Here is a 23,296-nt window from a genome sequence, read left to right as displayed (position 1 = left end):
CTCTAGACTACAAAACTACAACTGTCAAACAGGGGCAGGATGCAGGTGCCTGTTATCTGCACAAGTGATCCCAAAATACTGCATGAGGGGTCCCAAATTTACCTTAAAACTGCATCTATGAAGCGGACTCTAGTGAGCTCTGCAACCTATACATCACCCATTGTTCTTTCCCTATGAAACGAGGACATCATGTGGCCAAAATCCGGAACTGCAACTCCTCGTTATAAACCAGCAGAAGCAACGGTCTCTCCAAAATAATGGGGGCGATTTATGATGTGGTGCAAGTCTTGTATTTTACCTTTTCAGTCATGTCAAGGTCTCTGCTCGTTGCCACTCAAAGAATGAGAACTTCTTGCAGCTCAGGATATGTTGCAGTTGAATCCAGTCAGTGATAGTTCCCTGAACACATTTAGGAGGTGTTCCTCTTGCATGGACCTAAAAAGAAAATTGTAATCATAAAAAGGGGCTTTTCCATTCCTACTAAAGCCCGATGCATGTTAGGTTTTTATTTTGACTCCCACCTTCCAAAAGTCATTATGTTTTCTGTCTTTATGATTACAAAGCTGTATGAGAGCTTGTGTTTTGCAGGACAAATTGTACTTTTTAGTGGCGTGAACTAAGAAAAAATGGGAAAAATTTTGGTATATATTGCGAAATTGGGCAAAAAAGACCACATATTTGCGCCATTTTTTTAAAAAATATATGGTTTGGTTTTCATTTTACTAATTTTCAAGCAAATATTTACCTGTATTCTGTGATACTTAAGTTATATTGCTATAGTTTTAACCCCTTGCTGCCAAAGACGGTTTTCACCTTCCTGACACTTTATGAGGTGACAACTTTTGAAGGTTTTAACATTCCCAGCTAATTTTGAGATTGTTTTCGAGTGGCACGTTGTACTTTAGGTGAGTTGAATAATTTGATTGATGCGCTTTGCCTTTATTTATGGACTGAAAATATGACATTTTTAAAAAAAATTGCCGTTTTCAAACATTTTCATGAAAATCAAGACTTGAAGTAGATTTACCATCAGGTTTATTATCCTACTTACAAGCTCCTCCGAAATCCTTCTTCTTAGAACTTCTTTTATTATAACCCTGTATGAAGCAATTTCGGCAATACAGAGTTATAAAAATTATGCTAATCAGTGTGGGGCGCTCCGGCTTACGTGAAGTAGCGCCTCTGAGCCCTCATCTTAAAATGTATTCACTCCCACATTACTCTTCCAGTCCTGCCCTGACGTGACTGTTTCTGCAATGTGAATGGGGACCAGGCAGGACTGGAAGAGTAATGGGAGAGTGAATAAATGACAAGACAATGCGCGGCGGTGACATAAGCCAGAGCGCCCTAGACTGATTACTATAATTGTTATAACTCTATATACTCGAATCGTGCCATACTGTTCTAAGAAGTTCTAAGAGGATGGATTCTGCAGGAGCTTGTAAGTAGGACTAGTCTTACATCAGTATCAACTTTTTACGGTGGTCACTAAAGAAGACCTGTCAGGTCCATTTGGGTCCTAGACCAACTACAGGCTCCCAAATGGACCTTTCTTAAGTCTTTACATACCGAAAAATAATAAACTCACCTTGATGTGAGTCGGATGAGACCCATTAGGCATCGGAAGATCTATAGCCATGCGGTGAGTGAAGCACTCACTGCACATGTGCTCTACCTACATGGTGTACTACGCAGGCTTCACTTGCAGCATCGTGCGGGAGCGATGGACGAGGTGAGTATAACGTTTTTTCATATGATCGACATAAAATACCAAATATCGTTTTCGGACACTCACCCCCGGTCCATAAGGACCAGTGTGTGGCTTAGTGTCCCAAATCGCCATGACAGGTTCCTGTTAAGGGGAACTTCTTCTGATGCAGCGCCATTCTAGGAAAATCACTGCTGCTGCCAGTGCTGGGCTGGCACCCCAGCTATGACACTAACAACCAGGATCGGAAAAGGCTCAGACCCCGGTTGCTTAACCCCTTAAGACACTGCAGTCAAACGTCTAAGGAGCTACAGAGGGAATAAACTCCCTCCAACCCGCAGCAGCTATCACAAGGTTCTGATGGTGTCGCATGGCAGCCCGGGGTCCACTGAAGGACCCCAGGGCTGCCTTTGCTAACTATCTATTAGACCAGACTGGATGTAAAATGTAAGCACAATAACAGAGGGTGCTGCGGAGGAGAGGAGATCAAATAATCTCATACTATAGAAAGTGTAAAAAAGACCATATATATAAAAAGAATTTCAAATATAAAGTTTTATACCTATTAAAAAAAAAAAAACAATAAAAAAAAAGTTAAAAAAAAACACCTAAACACAATCGCCCTCCCCTTTAAAGAAAAAAAAAGTAAAATTTTAAACATGTTGTACCTCCCCACCTTTACCAAAACAGGTTATTTACATATTATATTATCCCATAACAAACTATAAACTTGACATTGCTGTATATGTATTGACCCGGAGAAAAAGTTTTTATGTTATTTAGGTTCGACTATAAAGGCAGAAAACTTTTATTACAGAAAACACGGCAGATTTGCTTTCTTTTTTAAATATACTGCACAGAAAGAGTTCACCAGTAGGATGTATGAAACCCAAAAACTACATTTTGTCACAGAAAAAAAAAACAAGACCCTATACAACTACAGTGAAAAATAAAAAAAAGTTAAAGCTTGTGGATGGAATCGATGGGGGGAAAAAATAACCTGGTGATTAACGTGAAAAACATTCGCAGAGATAAGGGGTTCAGTGAGTTTGTTCACCCTTTAGGTGTTTCACATGGGTTAAAACAATATGGAGGTGCATTTCGAGATTGTAATTTTTTTGGTGGGGATAATACACTCACTGCCCACTTTATTAGGTACACCTGTCCAACTGCTCGTTAACACTTAATTTCTAATCAGCCAATCACATGGCGGCAACTCAGTGCATTTAGGCATGTAGACATGGTCAAGACAATCTCCTGCAGTTCTCCCGAGCATCAGTATGGGGAAGAAAGGTGATTTGTGGCCTTTTAACGTGGCATGGTTGTTGGTGCCAGAAGGGCTGGTCTGAGTATTTCAGAAACTGCTGATCTACTGGGATTTTCACGCACAACCATCTCTAGGGTTTACAGAGAATGGTCCGAAAAAGAAAAAACATCCAGTGAGCAGCAGTTCTGTGGGCGGAAATGCCTTGTTGATGCCAGAGGTCAGAGGAGAATGGGCAGACTGGTTCGAGCTGATAGAAAGGCAACAGTGACTCAAATCGCCACCCGTTACAACCAAGGTAGGCAGAAGAGCATCTCTGAACGCACAGTACGTCCAACTTTGAGGCAGATGGGCTACAGCAGCAGAAGACCACACCGGGTGCCACTCCTTTCAGCTAAGAACAGGAAACTGAGGCTACAATTTGCACAAGCTCATCGAAATTGGACAGTAGAAGATTGGAAAAACGTTGCCTGGTCTGATGACTGATTTCTGCTGCGACATTCGGATGGTAGGGTCAGAATTTGGCGTCAACAACATGAAAGCATGGATCCATCCTGCCTTGTATCAGCGGCTCAGGCTGGTGGTGGTGGTGTCATGGTGTCTTTGGGCCCCTTGGTACAACGCCACAGCCTACCTGAGTATTGTTGCTGACCATGTCCATCCCTTTATGAGCACAATGTACCCTGTAACATCTGATGGCTACTTTCAGCAGGATAATGCGCCATGTCATAAAGCTGGAATCATCTCAGACTGGTTTCTTGAACATGACAATGAGGTCACTGGACACAAATGGCCTCCACAGTCACCAGATCTCAATCCAATAGAGCATCTTTGGGATGTGGTGGAACGGGAGATTCGCATCATGGATGTGCAGCCGACAAATCTGCGGCAACTGTGTGATGCCATCATGTCAATATGGAGCAAAATCTCTGAGGAGCTTCCAGCACCTTGTTGTATCTATGCCACGAAGAATTGAGGCAGTTCTGAAGGCAAAAGGGGGTCCAACCCGTTACTAGCATGGTGTACCTAATAAAGTGGCCGGTGAGTGTACACTCATTTAGCCAAAAAAAAATGATACATTCACAATGGATTAAATAACAAAATGGACGGCAAAGTCTCAGTTTAGTCCGAGGATAACAATTCCTTACACTATTGGGGAACACGGCCGGGCGCTGTAACATTGTAGGTGGACATATGGGGGCTTACTTTTTGAGGGATGAGAGAGACTGAAAACTTAATTTTGGGGCATCTATGGCTTATAATTTTATTAAAAATAATCAATTCTTGTTTTGGATATTTAACATTTTTTAGCGTCGTTCACAGTACCATAAAAATAATATGTTATCTTTATTCTAGGAATCACTACAAATGCGGTGATACCTCATTTATACCTTTTTTTATATACAGGCAGTCCCTGGCTTATATACAACCTATACAGGTTACATAGGTTTGTTCTTAAGTTGAATTTCTATGAAAGTCGAAACTGTATATTTTATAATTGTAGATCCAGACAAAAATAATTTTTGCCCCAGTGACAATTGGAGTTTCAACATTTTGTGCTGTCCTGGGACCAAGGATTAGCAATAAAACATCATTACAGACACTTTACAGCTGATCATTGCAGCCTGGGAGTATAGTAATATCCAGAGAGGTCACCTGAGGTCACAGTGGGCAGAAGGGGTGCGTTTGTAACTAGGGGTTTTCAAACACAGGGGTGTGGGAGAGTCCCATGAAGCTAAAGTCTGTGGACTCCCTGGACCACCGCAGGAGATGATGGTACTGGCCGCAACCCGGGACCAGAATCTAAGTGGCCCCTGGTCTTCGCCAGAGCCCACCGCAAAGCGGGATGGTCTTGCTGCGGCGGGAAGCCACCAGGTCGTTCCACAGGTGCGACTAGGCCCACGGTGCCAGCCAAGGTAGGGACACAGGGAAGGCAGGGCCTTGGTTAGGCATGGCCTTGGTTAGGCAGGACCTCGGTTAGGCAGGACCTCGGTCGACCACAGGAGTACAGGACCGCCACAGGAGCACAGGACCGCCAAAGGAATACAGGACCGCCACAGGAACACAGGACCGCCACAGGAGTACAGGACTGTTACAGAAACAAAGGACCGCCACAGGAACACAGGACTGCCACAGGATAACAGGACCGCCAAAGGAGTACAGGACCGCCACAGGAACACAGGACTGCCACAGGAGAACAGGACCGCCACAGGAGAACAGGACCGCCACAGGAGCACAGGACCGCCACAGGAGTACAGGACCGCCACAGGAACACAGGACTGCCACAGGAGAACAGGACCGCCACAGGAGAACAGGACCGCCACAGGAGCACAGGACTGTTACAGAAACAAAGGACCGCCACAGGAACACAGGACTGCCACAGGATAACAGGACCGCCAAAGGAGTACAGGACCGCCACAGGAACACAGGACTGCCACAGGAGAACAGGACCGCCACAGGAGAACAGGACCGCCACAGGAGCACAGGACCGCCACAGGAGCACAGGACCGCCACAGGAGCACAGGACCGCCACAGGAGCACAGGACCGCCACAGGAGCACAGGACCGCCACAGGAGCACAGGACCGCCAAAGGAATACAGGACCGCCACAGGAACACAGGACCGCCACAGGAACACAGGACCGCCACAGGAGTACAGGACTGTTACAGAAACACAGGACCGCCACAGGAACACAGGACTGCCACAGGATAACAGGACCGCCAAAGGAGTACAGGACCGCCACAGGAACACAGGACTGCCACAGGAGAACAGGACCGCCACAGGAGAACAGGACCGCCACAGGAGCACAGGACCGCCACAGGAGCACAGGACCGCCACAGGAGTACAGGACTGCCACAGGAGAACAGGACCGCCACAGGAGCACAGGACCGCCACAGGAGTACAGGACCGCCACAGGAACACGGGAAACACAGAGGCGTCGGGAAATGCACAGGAACCAAGGAGGCGTCTGGAAATGCTCAGGAGGCTTTCACTTCAGTAGAATGACTTGAAGATTCAGCAGGGGATGCTGGGAGCCGTCGGATTATGTAGCAGAGCCGGGAATGCCAGCGCCAATTAGGAGGACGCTGGCCCTTTAAATGCAGAAGAATCAGCGCGCGCCCTAACAACGGGAACGCGCAGCCCAGACGAGACAGGCGTGTGGCCTGGCCGAAGACCACAGCCTGGAGCACAGAGAGGTAAGTACAGGCCCAGGGGAACGGGCGGCAGCGGGGGCACCTGCGATCCGTACCGAGGATCGCCGGTGTAACTGTGACAGTACCCCCCCCTCCCTTTAGGGCCCCTCTTCTATTCTTCTTCAGCCTCCTCTTCCTTTTCCTACGATTCCTCCAATTATTCTTGGTGATGAGACACCTGAGGAGAAGAGCAGGAACAGTGAAGACAGGACTAACCATGTGGTGCTTGGACCTGGCATGCAACAAGCCGAGGACATCTTGAGGACGTCTTAAGGCCGGAGACTCTCGAGCGGCCTCTGGGAAGGCCGGAGACTCTGGAGCGGCCTCTGGGAAGAGCCTCTGCGGAGAGCAAAGAGAAAACAAATGCCAGCTTAGGTGAACTGGGAGGACATCAGTTTAATGTGCAGCGAGCACTGGGAAACAAAACTCCTGCAAAAATTGGGGTTGCCATCAAATTTGTTAGGCATAAAAAATTTGGGTCCAGACTCTACTGCCAGAAAACATGGCGGGGTGAATGGAGCAAAAGGAGGAGTCGCAGGTGCCTGCTGCTGGGAGGCAATCATCCGTCGAAGAGTGGCAGCGACTTTGTCCAGAAGTTCTTTTTGGACAGCAATCTCCTGAGACTGCTGGGCGATAGTTCTGGGAAGGTCTGCAAGTAGCTGGAGTGGGTCCTTAAGCAGGATACCTGACCTTGGCGGAGTCCATGGCCGGATCTTACTGTCACACACAGGGGTGTGGGAGAGTCCATTGAGGTTAAAATCTGTGGACTCCCTGGACCACCGCGGGAGATGATGGTACTAACCGCAACCCCGGACCAGAATCTAAGTGACCCCTAGACTTCGCCAGAGCCCGCCGCAAAGCGGGATGGTCTTGCTGCGGCGGGAAGCCAACGGTTGTTCCACGGGTGTGACTAGGCCCGCGGTGGAAGACAAGGTAGGGACACAGGGTAGGCAGGACCTCGGGTAGGCAGGACCGCCACAGGAACACAGGACCGCCAAAGGAATACAGGACCACCACCAGGAATACAGGACCGCACAGGAATACAGGACCGCCACAGGAACACAGGACCGCCACAGGAGTACAGGACTGCTACAGAAACATAGGAGCCAAAATTATAAAAAATTTAATTATAAAAGTTGATCTTAGCCATGGATAACAAATATAAGAAGATTACCGCAGTCACGGTGCCTCCATCTATGAGTAATGTCCCTGGTTTATCAAGATGGATATTGATGGTTGTCAGGCTCCAGGGGTATTGGACCCACTGGACCGCTGCGGACGATGACGTAAGTCGACACCTGGGACCGGAGTCTAAGTGGTACCTGGTTTCCACCAGAGCCCGCCGCAAAGTGGCTTGGACTTGCTGCGGCGTGGTACCACCAGGTCGTTCCACAGGTGCGACTGTCCTCAGTGGCAGCCAAGGCGAGGTACACAGACGTTAGGCAGAATCGTAGAGGGGGACAGGCTGGAGGTCAGGACGGGCAGCACAGGATCAGAGTCGGGGACGTAGCAACAGGTCAAGGCAGGCAGCAGAGGAGCGTAGTCAGGAACGGAATCAAGGTCACAACAGGAAATCACTATAAACGCAAAGGACATAGGGAACAAGCTTTTTCTAAGGCTGTGAGGCACAAAGATCCGGCAGGGAACACATGAAAGGCAGCTGGGCAGCTCCATTTATCGGTGTGCTGGCCCTTTAAATTTAACAGAGCCGGCGCGTCTGCGCCCTAGGAGGGGGGGGGATGCGCACAAGGAGCTGCGGCAGATGCAGCTGAAACCCGGCAAGGTGAGTGGTGCAGCAGGCCACACAGAGGTACACAGGTGCGCCTAGGACCAGAGACAGGGTTCGCAGGAGCAACCGTGACAATGGTAAAACTTTCAAGGGTACTTTTCAAGGGGGGCACGGCGGCTCAAGATGAACGACAAATCACAGGAGAATAGAGAGAGAGAAAAGAAACTGTTATGGGAATTGTTATAAGAAATATACCGGAAACTTTCAAAACATTCCACTGAACATTTGCCGATGGTGGAATGACCCCTGTAACACGGCGGGCTGGCCTCTCACCCAGGGCTGTGACATAGAGGGACATAGGATTGCTTTGTTTTTTACTTTTGCTGCGGAGGAGGACGCAACTGATTAGTAAGGAGCGGTGAGACACGGATAATATCATCACTATCCTCCCCCATCCTGATCTTCTAGTCCCAGCAGAATAAATAACATTGTAATCAGATGCGTCATACAGATCCAGATTCCTCCACCTCATGTGACCGCGTGATAATAAACCGGATATACAAGGCCTAAGGTGCTGTGTACTGGTCTACACCAGGATAGTACAATGTGAGTGCTGCGCAATATAATGGTGCTGTGTAAAGATTATTATTATAAAGTATTCATACATTTTGTACTTTTCCTAATTTTTAAACAGATTAGGACCAGGGTTATTAGCACCTCCCGGAACAAGCATAATGGGGGGGGGGGGGATTCATTAATGTGTCGCATTGTATAACAGTTAAGAGCTCGACAACACTAGTCTTGTGATGATGAATTCTGGTGCAGTCCAAGACTCTTGGGTTCTAATATAAGACCTGATTTTAGCTGAGCCAAACTGTGACGCACCCTATTAATTTTTTTTTGGCTTGGGGGCTATTTTCCCCCCCCCCCGGTCATGCCCCTTTTACAGAGACCACTCCCCTTTACAACGGGCCGCAGTCCTTCATCAAACATGTCCGGAAAGAGGGGGAAAAAGGTCTAAAAGCCTTGATAAATGTGTCGAAATGTGTTTTTTGCCGCAAATTCAAAGATTCATAAATCAATTTTTATTTAGGCGACAACAGTTTTTTTTTTTTTCAGGAGTAATATAGGCTTTTTAGTTTATTATTTTTTGTGTTGGAACACTTAGGCCTCTTTCAGATGAACGTATTTCTACCCAGGCCGTAGCACTGGAGAGAGGTGGGCCGAAAACTGGAGAGAGGAGGGGTGAGCGCTACTCAACCCACCCCTCTCCATAGCGAGGAATGTCGGACGGCCATACATATGGGAAAGGATAGAGCATGCTCTTTTTCCTGTGAATGGTACGGTGACCACACGTGAGTGGCCCCATAGGCGTCTATGGGGACTGATATCAGGCCACAAATGGGTCCCCACAACATTCATGTGAAAGGGGCCTAACTTTTAAAGGAAATTTACCATTAAAATCCATCATTATAAGCCAGGGACACTTACTCATCCGGGCACCATGCCTGTGGTAATCTTCATAAATTTGTTATCCATGGCCTCCTTCCTTCTAAAATCAACTTTTAAGATGTATGCTAATGAGTCAGAAGGGCTCTGGTAAGCATTATCAAAGCCCCTCTATGCTGTAGCTTTACAGGCTGTTATGCTGTCTCTCACTCCCAACTCCCTCAGCACTTTCCCTCCCTTTGATGTAATCTAACACAGTAGAAGGGGGTGTGCTCTTACACATTGTAACAGCCTGTGAAGCTACAGCATAGTTTTACAAGTTGATCTTAGAAGAAAGCTATGTGCTACTCCCCTGACCACAAACCTCCTCACCGTAAAACATATTGGGGACAGAAGAATGGGGGGAAATTCCATCCTCTAGATGTGCAAAGCTGGTGGAGTGATCCCCATAATGAACTGCATTTACATCCTGTATTCATTTCCTATTTTTTTTCCACATTTTCGGTCCCCTTCCTTAATCGCATGGAGAATAGATCGATCAAGCGATGTTATTCTAGCTAAAATTACCACTTTAACCACCAGGGGGAGTCATTATATCAACTATGCATCATAACTTGTATTTTGTTCTCTATATTAGGACAGGATGCCACATACATTGAGGGCAATATCTCTCTAATGATACAATGGGGCACATTAACTTACCCGGTCCTGTCGCAATCCCTGAGGTGCGTTGTCCGACGAAGATTCGGCACTACCGTGATTCAATAAGATTGTGCGTCCAATTTCCTGCATGTGTCACTTCTCCACTGAGATCCGCCGGAGTTCACCATCTTCTTCCCAGTGTATGTAAGTGATTGGATTGCGACACAATTTTGAATGTTAAATCCTGCGCGCTGTCCAAATCGGCCGGCCCCCCGATTTGTGTCGTGTGAAAGCCGGTGCCGACGCACCAAAATCTAGTCGCGTGCGACAAAAAGCTTTTCTTAATGCGGCGCACATCGGAAATCGTCGGATGTTCTGACGATAGTGCGGACACTTAGTAAATGAGCCCCAATGTCTTTTGTATGATCCTGGGTTATGATGATATACGCAGCATATCCTGTCCGTATCCGGTCCGTTGTATCTCTATGGAGATGAGTATTCACAGAGAACTTGTGTAACTGATGTGTTTACCAAGACTGCATGCAACTGTCACAGATGCTCAGCTGTGAGATATATTAGGTATTAAAAAGAAAATCTTTATTTTTGCCTCTTGTTTTATTTTGATATTGACAAATGGTCAGCATTGTCCCTCATCATCTCCAGTGTACTAGCAGGTGTTTAAAGAGGACCTGTCATCCAATTTATCGGCACTAGGAGCTGCTTACTAATGTAAGCAGCTCCTAGTGCTCGATCAAAAGCCCCAGTGTTAGAGTGATAGCGTTACCGGAAACCTCCTATCTAACACTGCGGCGGGGTACAGTGTAATTGTCGGACAGCTTGCAAAGCTGTCTGATGTATTCATGAGGAGGCGGAGTTGGGGCGTGGCTAGGGGCGGTGACTGCCGGCTACCACGCGGCAGTCACTGCCGGCCTATGGAGCGAGCGGGGCGGTCCGGGGAAGAGGCAGCGCCTCGGACCGCCCCCTCATGAATACATCGGACAGAGTTTGTTCAAGCACTAGGAGCTGCTTACTTTAGTAAGCAGCTCCTGGTGCCGAAAATTGAGGTGACAGGTCCTCTTTAAGAGAATTTTCTGGGACAGTTTGCTCTGTAGATGGAAATGGAGACTATAATATCAATGACCCATCATCAGTGTCAGACGATTGAGGGGCCGACATCGCCAGCATCCATCCTGAGCTCAGTTTTTGCGGCTCCTCACATTCCTAAATTGGACGGTTTCCTTCTACCTACTAAGATGTGTATCATCCTTAACGGGGTATTCCCTCAAATACAAGTTTCTTAAATATACCTTATATACTCGAGTATAAGCCTAGTTTTTCAACACAAAATTTGTGCTCAAAACCCCTAACTCGGCTTATACTCGAGTCAACTAAAAAAATAAAGTCAAAACTCACCTTTCTGACATCACCTGTAGGTACTCTTCTGTCTGAGACAGAAGAGGACCTATGGGGGACATCGGAAAGATGAGTACAGTGTTATTTTTTTTCCTACTACAGGGGCTGGGCAGGCTGTATGCTACGGGGGCTGGGCAGGCTGTATGCTACAGGGGTTGGGCAGGCTGTATGCTACAGGGGCTGGCAGACTATATACTGGGAGGCCGTAACCAATGCATTTCCCACCCTCGGCTTATACTCGAGTCAATAGGTTTTCCCAGTTTTTTGTGTTGAAATAGTCGGGTCGGCTTATACTCGAGTATATACGGTACTCAGGATAACAAAATTACACATTCTCTAATTAACTGTTATTAACAAAAAATACAGTATTTCACCGATATCAGCCCAACCTGTCTATCAGTTCTGATGTACACAATTTTGGTTGCCCCTAGACCCGACCCTAAATCTTATAGTTATAGATTTAGAGATTTAGATCTTTGAATGTGGGGTGTGAAAAATGAAAAATTGAATAACGGTCTTGGTGGGAAGGGGTTAAGCTTCTTATGCCCTTGTTTTGTTTTTTTTAAAAAGGCTTTAAAAATTATGCAAATGAGCATGAGGGGCTCTAAGTTCCATTAACACCCAAGGAGCCTGGAGCCCCTCAGGCTCATTTGCATAATTTTAAAAAGCCTTTTTTTTTTTTTGGAAAAAGGCCGGGCATAAGAACCTAAAAGAAGAGCAGATCCTTCCAGCGGGGGCACACATTAGGAAGTCTAACATCATCTAATCACTATGTAATTAGTGCAAAGCCCCTCACTCAGACCCAGGCCATACCTTTAGTACTAGATATCGCTGTTCAGCTTTATTCCAAAAATTATGTAAATCAACTAGTTGGTGAACTAGAGTGGTTGTATTTGGTTCTGGACCCTATAACACTCTTCTTTCTTCTTTCCTTACAATCCCACCTTCACTAGTGACACAATTCGTGGAGGGTGCTGTGTCTAAGCGATAGACTCCCTTCAATCTTCACTATGAATCTTTTCCACATCGAAAAGAGTTTTTGTAAAAAACTTTTGTAAAAAAAATCCAGGATCCATTTGAGGAGCAGCTGTTGGGGGGGGGGGGCACTTGGACACTGACCTGCTCTCGTAGTATAGCTATGCAAACCACTGGTGAAATCAAGTGTAATAACCTCCTAAAGCTCTGGTCACAGCTATCAGGTTATCAATATTTCCTTTCCTGCAAACTTGGCCAAAACTGTTTCAGTGAATTAGGCAACATTTTTTTCCAAAAGAACTGGGCCACTCCATAGGTCCACAGGCAGCGGGTCATCTCCACCAAACTTATAGCAGGGGCTGGTTGGAAATTCCCTCATGGCCAATGCAAAACGTCTTCTCCATGTATCGCGTAGATGACATAGTTTGAAGGGAACACTACAGTGCAGAGGTCGCATTGATGCCTATACAAGTGTCTATGACGCTTGTGCTGGAAGTTTTACTTCTCCAAAAAAGCTTGAGGCATTTAAATACACATAGACTTTGCATGTAATTGCCAGGAAATGAGGCAGTGCTCATTTCTGACATCTCCTTACACACAGGCAATGAAGAGTAACGGGACGTGGTGGCCGCTACTGAGCCGTGCTCTCTATCCCCAGGCAGTGCAAGGACATGAGCAGTGTCAGTATATACAGTGAAGCAGAAACGAGACATCTCTGGTCACTTTTGGAAATGATTGTAATGTATATATGAGGTGTAAGGCAGGTTCTGCCTGGAAGGACTGCCTGAACCGCAAAAACTGCAGGAACAGGACCTGCTTTTTTTTGCAGAGCGGGCATTGGCTTGGCATACAGCGACAGCGAGTAATGTAGCCGTGAGTTGGCTATGTTAAAAACATGCAGAGAAGCCGAGGAGCGCTGCAAGTTTTAAATCTGAAGCTTGTTGATTATGGTTCAGCGATTCCAACCTGTCTGTCCATGGCCTTAGGCTCGATGCCCACAACCAAGCCAATTGTCAACCACGAGAAACTGACTTTTACATCCGTTTCTCTCGGCCGATATGCATCCGCTTTTATGGATTCTCATGATTTATATTCTGAGTGATCAGTAAAAAAAACAATTCAGACTAGGACGCACTGTACCGTATAATGGTACGGGCACACGGATCATTAAAATACCAGCCAGGAGTGCTGATCTATTAAATATTGCATTTAATGTAGCCGTGTGCCACACTTTAAAGGAAACGGACGGCACGCAGGGCTGATGATAATCTACAGAATTGATCAGTCATATTGCTACACGTTTAGTACTCCTCCTCAACTAAAAATACTTCTCAGAAATGCTTCAAAGGAAATCGACCACCAGGATGAAGGATTGTAAACCAGGCACGCTTACACGCTGGTGTGTGCCTCCTCTGGCAGGATCCAACGTTCTTTAAGCTTCCTATGGCCGTTTTTCTTCATATGGCTGTTTAAAAATTAAGCAAATTAGCCTGGGGTGCTCCACGCTCTATTAACATCTACGGAACCTGGAGCCCCTCAGGTTCATTTGTATATTTTTAAAAGGACTTTTTTTTTTTTAAACCAAAAAAAAAAAAAGACATAAGAAGCTAAAAGGAGAGCAGATCCTGTCCGATGGGGCACACAACAGTATGTCAGTGTGCTTGGTGTACAATCCTTCATTAAAAAAATCAGTGTGACCTCTGTTACGATGCATCTGTTCTGAGATGGTACCAACCTCTACTGCTGCTGTATGCTAGACCAGTCCAGTTTCTGCCATGTTTTCATCCCACAAGGTAGGTATCTGTAGTCTGTCGAGTTGCGAGTCTTCTTGTTGGCAGCATTAACCTCCACGTCGGTGTCATATTCAGCAAGAACAGTGCTCTCTGGACACGTAGGATGGCGATCACAGGCGGGCTGGACAGGTAAGAAAGTGTTTAGACGTTAGCAAAAGGTGTCATGTCGGCAAATGACAATAAGAATGGTTTAATAGGCCCCTCACAACTCCTCTTCAGGGCCAATATCTGTCCAGGTCCTTACTAACTACAGGTAACCTCTGTATCAAAGGGAACCTGTCACCAGGAGACCCATTTTTAGCACTCCCCCAGTCGCCACAGAGCATAGTACATACACTGCCAAAGTGTTTTTTGTATAAAAAATTGGTTTTACAGAAAAAAAGATATGTTATATTTTACCTTTCATTGGCATCTGCTGTGTGACTAGGAAGTTGCCAATTGGGAGGGGCTGGAAAGGAGCAGTTCCCCCCCACCTTTGGGAAACATGTGACCTTTTCAAATATATGAATAACTCCCCTCACTCAGGATTGGCTGTAGAGGAGCAGGGGGCGTCGCTAAGCCCAGTGATGGGTGTTTTCATATATTTGAAAAGGTCACATGGAGGAGCTGTTCCCCAAGGGTGGGGGGGGGGCTGCTCCTTTCCAGCCCCTCCCATTTGGCAACTGCCTAGTCACACAGCAGATGCTAATGAAAGGTACAATATAACATATCTTTTTTTCTGTAAAACCAATTTTTAATACAAAAACACTTTGGCAGTGTATGTACTATGCTCTGTGGGGATTGCGGGAGTGCTAAAAATGGGTCTCCTGGTGACAGGTTCCCTTTAAGGATTCCCTTGCCTATAACATTTGGACTGGAAAAAGAATATTCCGACAACTTGATAAATCTGCCCCTATATCTTGACGGTTGTTACACCCTAGAGACAGCCAAACCCTTCATGAATTCTTTAAGTAAATTTAACATTCTCCATCAAGGAGCTGTATAGTCTCATTGCTGTAGAAACCTTCTTTCCCCGAAACTTAGTGTGTGTGTGTGTGTGGGGGGGGGTCCCTTGATACACTCCTGTGTACGAAGAGATCATGGAGATGTGGTCCACGCAAAAAATAGACTTGACTAAGAAGACGAGCAAACTACAGAAAAAAGCCCCGGCTAATGGGATGAAGATGCTGGAAAAACCATCAACCACCATATGACGGGGCTTGACAGGTCAGTAATGAAGTCCAAAGATATCGGCAGGTTTTTTGATACAAATCTACAAAAGAGGAACCAAAACTCCAGCCAGAGTCGCCATGGAAGGTCTCTGCAGAAGCATAACCTCCATATAAGACGAGGAGCCACTCAAGATTTGTTCCACTGGTCAGTGGGATGTCAGAAGAGGAACAGACAGGAGGAGCAGGCGATGTGATGGATAGCCATCTAGAGCAGTCTGAAGGGGATCTGTCAAGGGGAGTTTGATGGTGGGGTACGGTGTCTGATGAGACAAAATAGTCTGAGAAGGTGACATAGAAGACTGAAGGGGGGAAAGGGGAGACTAGAGTTTAGGAGAGGAGACAAACAACTCTGGAGGAAACAGAGATGTTTGGTGGAGTCTTGGAAGAGTCTTAAGGGTAACACAGGGGTCTGTTGGAATGGACAAGAGAGCTGGGGAATAAAGAGTTGGTAAAAAGTGGGAAACAAAAGTCTGGGGGTGGGGGGCAAAGGAGTCTGGAAGGAGTACAGGGGAGTATAGATGTGGTGTACATAGGAGTAGTCTAGGGAGAAGATCTATAGGAGCAATTAGAAAGAGGACAAGACAAAGAAACACGGATGAGACAGAAGAGTCTATTTGGGACAGAGGGGTCTGGAGAGGACAAAGGAGTCTAGAAACAGTCCAACCCCTATCCTTATTGTCTCCTTTACATTTACAGCCAACAGCTAAATGCTGGATAACATGCTCTCAATGGCATAAAAACTGCTACAGCTGTAATTACCCATAAAGAAAGTCAGCTGACCCAAAGGTTTTGGTGAAATTGGGCAATTACCTCTGGTATATGGGTATGTGTTGGATGTAGGAACATTCCCAAATCTTCCCCTTTCAACACTACATCACTATCCATTCCAAGACAAGGGAAGGCAGAGGAGTCTGCAGGGAACAGATGACTGACGGCACTCGGGAATCTCTGTAGGGATGAACGGGGAAGTCCAACTATGTGTGAAAGGCAGCTCCAATCATTATGGGGAGCAATGAGGGGTCAGACTGGGGTACATGGGACCCTTGTTCTCGTTATCTGTGGCAGTCCCATCACTAATACCCCTACCGTTCAGCAAGTTAGGCCCTAACCTGTCACCACAAAGCCCTGAACAGCACCAGTGGGGCTGGGGAGTGTGACAAGAGGTGCACAGAGCGGTGGGTTTACAATGCAGAGAAGCCCCACTAGCACCATTACTCCACAATTACAGTCACCAGGTAGTGTTTGGGGTTTATTGTGGGGTTATGTGGTCACAGGTTCCCTGTAAGGGTACATAGGCCTTTGCAAGAGTATGGAGGGGAAAAAGAGGTTTATAGAAGCTATAGAAGAGTCTGATAAGGGGCAGAGGAGTCTATTAGCAGGAGAGAAAACTCTGGTTGGGGAAGTCTGAGAGGCTCCGTCGGAGTCTGATGGGAGGGGCAGACGTTTCATGGGGGGACAGTGGAGTATGGGGGGACAGAGGAGTCTGTTTCTGTACATGCACCATTTTTTCAATAAAGGATCCATAATTTTGGTGACTGCCGCCTACTGATATTCTTTTATGTACGGATGCACCTTGGACTACACTTTATGGGCTGAGCAACACCATTGGAACTGTGTGTTGGTGATTTATGCTATCTGCTTGACCATACGCTGACTCTCATGAGCTTATCCTGGCTCATAAAAGTTTGTGGATTGTGCCAAAAGTTTCTGCATCTTTTTGGAGCTTAGGGGATCTATAGGAGCAATCAGAAGAGAGGAGAGGACAAAGAAACACGGATGAGACAGAAGAGTCTATTTGGGACAGAGGGTTCTGGTGAAGACAAAGGGGTCTAGCAACAGTCCAATCCCTATCCTTATTGTCTCCCTATGCAGCTAATGTATAAAATGCTCTCAATGACATAAAAACTGCTACAGCTGTAGTTACCCATAAAGAAAGTTAGCTGACCCAAAGGTTTTGGTGAAATGGGGCAATTACCTTGGGTATATACGCATGTGTTGGATCTAGGAACATTTCCAAATCTTCCCCAACATTTGCCAATATTTTAGCTTTCAACACTACAACACTATCCATTCCAAGACCACGGGAGATGACGCTCTGCAACCTCCGTCAGCTCCGTAGCGATGAATGGGGAATTCCAACAATGTGCGCCCGACTGATCCAGTCATTATGGGGAGCAACGAGGGGTCTGACTGGGGTACATTTTTGTTCTTGTGATCTGTGGGGATCCCATCACTAACACCCCCACCGATCAGCAAGTTAGGCCCTAACCTGTCACCACAAAGCCCACAGTAAACCCTGAACAGCACCAGTGGGGCTCCTCTGCATTGCTGCTTCAGCACAACACTAAAACAGTTTTAGGCTACGTTCACACGACAGTATATACGTCCCCCATAGGCTGGCAATGGGTGCACAGAGCTGTACAGTGCATCACAACTGTGGCACCGTACATGTCCTATCTTTTCCCATATTGCGGCGCCGTGCACCATGTATCTCTATGAAGAGGGGAGGGGTCACTTGGTCAACTAGTGTGGATGTAGCCTTATTTTCCAACTTGGTTTAAAAACTCTTCTCACATGTGCTGCGCATGCGCGCAATCTTCAGACCAAGTTGTAGTGACGTTGAGCTGGGGAGTGTGACAAGAGGTGCACAGAGCGATGGGTGTACAATGCAGAGGAGCCCCACTAGCACCATTACTCCACAATTACAGTCACCAGGTAGTGTTTGGGGTTTATTGTGGGGTTATGTGGTCACAGGTTCCCTGTAAGGGTGCAAAGGCTTTTGCAAGATTAGGGAGGGAAAAAGGAGGCTTATAAAAGTCTGGTTGGGGAAGTCTGAGGGGCTTTAGCGGAGTCTGATGGAGAGACAGTGGAGTTTGATGGAAGAGAAAGAGAAGTTTAATGGATGGACATTGGAATCTGATGGGGGGGTAGAGAAATCTAATGGGGGGACAGTGGTGTTTTATTGGGACACGGAGCTCGGATAGGAGAACGGGGGAGTCTGATGGGAGGGGCAGAGACATCTAATGGAGGGACAGTGGAGTCTGATGGGGGGAAGAGAAATCTAATGGGGGACAGTGGAGTTTGATGGGGGGTAGAGAAATCTAATGGGGGACAGTGGAGTCTGATGGGAGGGACAGAGACATCTAATGTGGGACAGTGGAGTCTGATGGGGGGGAAGAGAAATCTAATGGGGCGACAGTGGAGTCTGATGGGAGGGACAGAGACATCTAATGTGGGACAGTGGAGTCTGATGGGGGGAAGAGAAATCTAATGGGGCGACAGTGGGGTCTGATGGGGGGTAGAGACAACTAATGGAGGGTCAGTGGAGTCTGATGGGGGGGTAGATAAATCTAATGGAGGGGCAGTGGAGTCTGATTGGGACATGGAGCTCAGATAAGAGAACACGGGAGTCTGATGAGAAGGACAGAAAAATCTAATGGGAGGGCAGTGCAGCCTGATTGGGATATGGAGGTCAGATAGGGGAGTTTGATGGGGGGAGGGGGGGTAGAGAAATCTAATGGAGAGTCAGTGGAGTCTGATGGGGGGGTAGAGAAATCTAATGGGGGACAGTGGAGTCTGAAGACTGATGGGGGGTAAACACATCTAATAGGCGGACAGTGGAGTCTGATGGGGGGTAGAGACATCTAATGGAGGGTCAGTGGAGTTTGATGGGGGGTAGAGAAATCTAATGGGGGACAGTGGAGTCTGATGGGAGGGACAGAGACATCTAATGTGGGACAGTGGAGTCTGATGGGGGGAAGAGAAATCTAATGGGGCGACAGTGGAGTCTGATGGGAGGGACAGAGACATCTAATGTGGGACAGTGGAGTCTGATGGGGGGAAGAGAAATCTAATGGGGCGACAGTGGGGTCTGATGGGGGGTAGAGACAACTAATGGAGGGTCAGTGGAGTCTGATGGGGGGGTAGATAAATCTAATGGAGGGGCAGTGGAGTCTGATTGGGACATGGAGCTCAGATAAGAGAACACGGGAGTCTGATGAGAAGGACAGAAAAATCTAATGGGAGGGCAGTGCAGCCTGATTGGGATATGGAGGTCAGATAGGGGAGTTTGATGGGGGGGGGGGGTAGAGAAATCTAATGGAGAGTCAGTGGAGTCTGATGGGGGGGTAGAGAAATCTAATGGGGGACAGTGGAGTCTGAAGGGGGGGTAGAGACATCTAATGGAGGGGCAGTGGAGTCTGATGGGGGGGGGGTAGAGAAATCTAATGGAGGGGCAGTGGAGTCTGATTGGGACATGGAGCTCAGATAAGAGAACACGGGAGTCTGATGAGAAGGACAGAAAAATCTAATGGGGGACAGTGGAGTCTGATGGGAGGGACAGAGACATCTAATGTGGGACAGTGGAGTCTGATGGGGGGAAGAGAAATCTAATGGGGCGACAGTGGGGTCTGATGGGGGGTAGAGAAATCTAATGGAGGGTCAGTGGAGTCTGATGGGGGGGGGTAGAGAAATCTAATGGAGGGGCAGTGGAGTCTGATTGGGACATGGAGCTCAGATAAGAGAACACGGGAGTCTGATGAGAAGGACAGAAACATCTAATGGGAGGATAGTGGAGTCTGATTGGGATATGGAGGTCAGATAGGGGAGTCTGATGGGAAGGGACAGAAACATCTAATGGGGGAACAGTGAAGTCTGATGGGAGGGAAAGAGACATTTAAAGCGGGCAGAGTGGGCTGATGGATGGGGGGGTAGAGAAATCTAATGGAGGGACGGTGGAGTCTGATGGGAGGGACAGAGACATCTAATGGGGGAACAGTGGAGTCTGATGTGCGTATAAACATCTAATGAAAGGACAGTGGATTCTGATTGGGATATGGAGGACAGATAGGGTAGTCTGATGGGAAGGGACAGAGAGATCTAATAGGGGAACAGTGGAGTATGATTGGGGGTATAGACATCTAATGAGAGGAGAGTGGAGTCTGTTGGGGATATGAAGGGCTGATAGGGGAACAGGGGAGTCTGATGGGAAGGGGCAAAAAAAGTCTAAAGGGGGACAGAAGGGTCCGATGGGATGACGGGTGTTTTATGGGAGGGAAAGAGAAATCTGAGAAGGAAATAGGAGTCTGATGGGTGGACAGACGAGTCTAGACAATTTACAGGGGGGGTCAGAGGAATGATAAAGGAAGAGAGATGTCTGGATGGGTCTAGAGGGGACCAAAAGTCCTAATGGGACAGAGGAGGCTCTGAGAAGGACACAGGAGGAGAGAGGAGTCTAGAGAGTACAAATAGGTTTATAGAAGAGGGGACAGAGGGGTCTCAAGGGGACAAAGAAATTGATAACACCTCTGGCCTACGGCTACTGCAAGTGTTACAGGGAGCAGGACCCTGTTCCATCTGACTGTCCCATGTTATTACCCTGTAATGCCTTATTCTATGTCCCCCATGATGGGTACATCTGATGGCGCTATAATAAGATATATCTATAATTGTTGGGCACTTTATACGTATAGGCCCGATCCTAGAGACTTCTTTCCATGCGCAGACGTCGGCGTGTACATCTCTGCGCCTCATGAAGTTTAAGGGCTCGTTCACACTCTGCGTTTATCACCATGACGCGCACCGTGCCTGATGGGGAACATAACGGACGCGTCTGATTGGCGCAGCCTCAGCTTCACGGTCCGATAAATCGATTCGATGACCGGCGATATCTAGTAATAAGATAGTATAAAAGAGGGATCTAATTTTTAAGATATTTTCCTTCACGCAGTCGAAGGGCCAAGAATGGTGCGTCTAATATCACGTAACACCCGGGTCATCACAGCCTCTGCGTCCGGGTAGACAATTTTGAAGCGAATTGCTAATATTTCTGTACCAAAAATGTGAGATATGTAAATTTGTGTGGTGATACAAGATGGACACGGTGATACGTCGTGAGATTTACCTCAGGAATAGTGCGTCAGCCATTAGTCATTGTGTGAGTGTGTGTTACACAACCTCCCTGCAGTGTGAGGGACACACAACACAAGCAAACAAAGGAGCCCGGAAATGGGAGGATCCCCCCCATAGTATTGTCCCCTGTTCACACACAGCTAATAGACCGAGCCGTTAAGATGCCGCATATATAACGTCTAGACCGAGCGGAGCCCCCCTCCAGTATCAGCCCCCCTCCCGCATTAGAGGCAGTTTACGCAGTTTACGCACACTACCCGCCATCGTGAATAGCGCTGCTGCACTGCGGCTGTGCTGCGCCTCAACCCAACCCCACTCGCTACGACACCGCCCACCGCTCCCTGATTGGCTGCTCTGGCCCCCGCCGGCTTCGTCCATCAGCTCTCCTCGCTCGCTGACTGGCCGCAACGTCGCTATTTGTCCTCCCCGCAGGTTAGGTTGAGCTCGGTGATAAAGTTTGCTCAGTGTGTTTCCCCGGGAGTCGCTGAGCGATAGAGGAGGTGTCGGGACTGCGGCTGCTGCTCCGTACACGGTACCCGGCCGCTCCCCATTCCCTCCCCCTGTCCCCGTCTCCTCTGGGCCGTTATTTTTTCCTATTTCTCTCTGGGAGACGCTGCACACCGCACCAGGAAACTGCCGGGACTCTCGGAGAGGTGAGACGCGACGGCTCGCCGCCTAAAATGGCGGCCGCTGAGAAAATGGCGGCGGCTGGATAGTGATGGCGGGGGGGCCCTGAGCCGGGGGGCTTCCAGTATCTCCTCTCATTATACGTCTCATCCCCTGTAATAACCCGTTATTTCCTGCAGGGGCCCCCCTCAGGGGCCACATCTCCCCCTCCCTGCATTGTTACCCGCCTCTGGGGTGTTGGCCCTATGATGTGCACATATTCAGGGGTCAATCCCCTCACATCGTCTTATTCCCGGGTGTAGACCCTTCTACAAACCCCCATTTATCATGTGCTTGTCCTCTTTGTGGCCAGTGTGACCCCATTTACCCCCTGATCCCCTGTGTATACAGATCTGTTTCTTTCCCCCCTGCGTATACACTGCTATGTATTTTATTACAGACCCCCCCCCCCCCCCCAACTCCTAAATCTTCTCTTCTGATCCTATTGTGTCTTGCTACACCCATCCCCAAAATTAGCTACAGAGGAGCTATATAATGATGGATTTGTTACACCCTGGATCAATCCCACCATATTTATAACCCACAGCTACACTACTACACCCAGGCTCTGTAATGGGGAAAAAATATATAAAGATCTCTCCCCTATATCATCCCCCCCAAATATACATGACCACCCCTCAATCCTCAATTTTTACCCCTATTTATACCTTACATCAACCATGACTAGAATATATAGAAACTATAGGCCACCCAGACCACATACATCCTCCAGCTCCGCTTTACTACCCCTTCTTATACCCTATATCTACAACACTGGCCTGTAATTATATCTATATACAGCCTACATCAATACACCCCCTGCCCATCCTCAAAATCCACTCCTGTTTATAACCTACATCAGCTATCGCTTATATATTTGCCCTCAGACCATATACATTCTCCAAATCTGGTTAGAGCCCCCCCCCCCCCCTTTCCCAAAAATCCACCTCTATATACCAAATTACTGGACTCTTCTATTATACATATGTTTAAGCCCCCAGACCACATCCATCCCCTAAATGAATGTGTATATTTCATGTCATTTGTTGCCCAATTTATGTATTTCTCCAGTTTTTTACCATTATTTCCTGCACATTAATCCCCACGACTGGTGTTATACTGGTTCATACTGGTCACGTTAATCTGTGAGGTGACGGAGCTAGAAGGGGCGCTACAGGATTGTGTTACATCGGTCCTATACATGCTGGATGTTGATCGTCCGTTATCCAGGAGCCAGTCAGAAGCAGATAACATTATCAGGGCACGGCGGCGCCTCCTAGAGGTAGACAGATGAGACGGCAAGTGAACGAACAGTCAGTCCTGGAAGCTGGGAATGAGCAAGG

General features: G+C 47.4%; 1 long non-coding RNA gene across 1 annotated transcript; it reads right to left on the bottom strand.

Annotated features, from left to right (window-relative positions):
• Window positions 1-267: 267 nt before the first annotated feature.
• On the bottom strand, window positions 268-21,498 carry LOC140071289 (uncharacterized). The gene is made up of 3 exons (XR_011849106.1): window positions 21,280-21,498; window positions 14,109-14,287; window positions 268-435 (listed from the first exon to the last, which is right to left on the bottom strand). It is a non-coding gene; the product is annotated as an uncharacterized lncRNA (long non-coding RNA).
• Between the last annotated feature and the right edge of the window lie 1,798 nt (window positions 21,499-23,296).

Source organism: Engystomops pustulosus, chromosome 7, assembly GCF_040894005.1.
Source record: "Engystomops pustulosus chromosome 7, aEngPut4.maternal, whole genome shotgun sequence".
Taxonomy (NCBI): Eukaryota; Metazoa; Chordata; class Amphibia; order Anura; family Leptodactylidae; genus Engystomops; species Engystomops pustulosus.
This window is presented reverse-complemented; position numbering and strand designations above follow the sequence as displayed.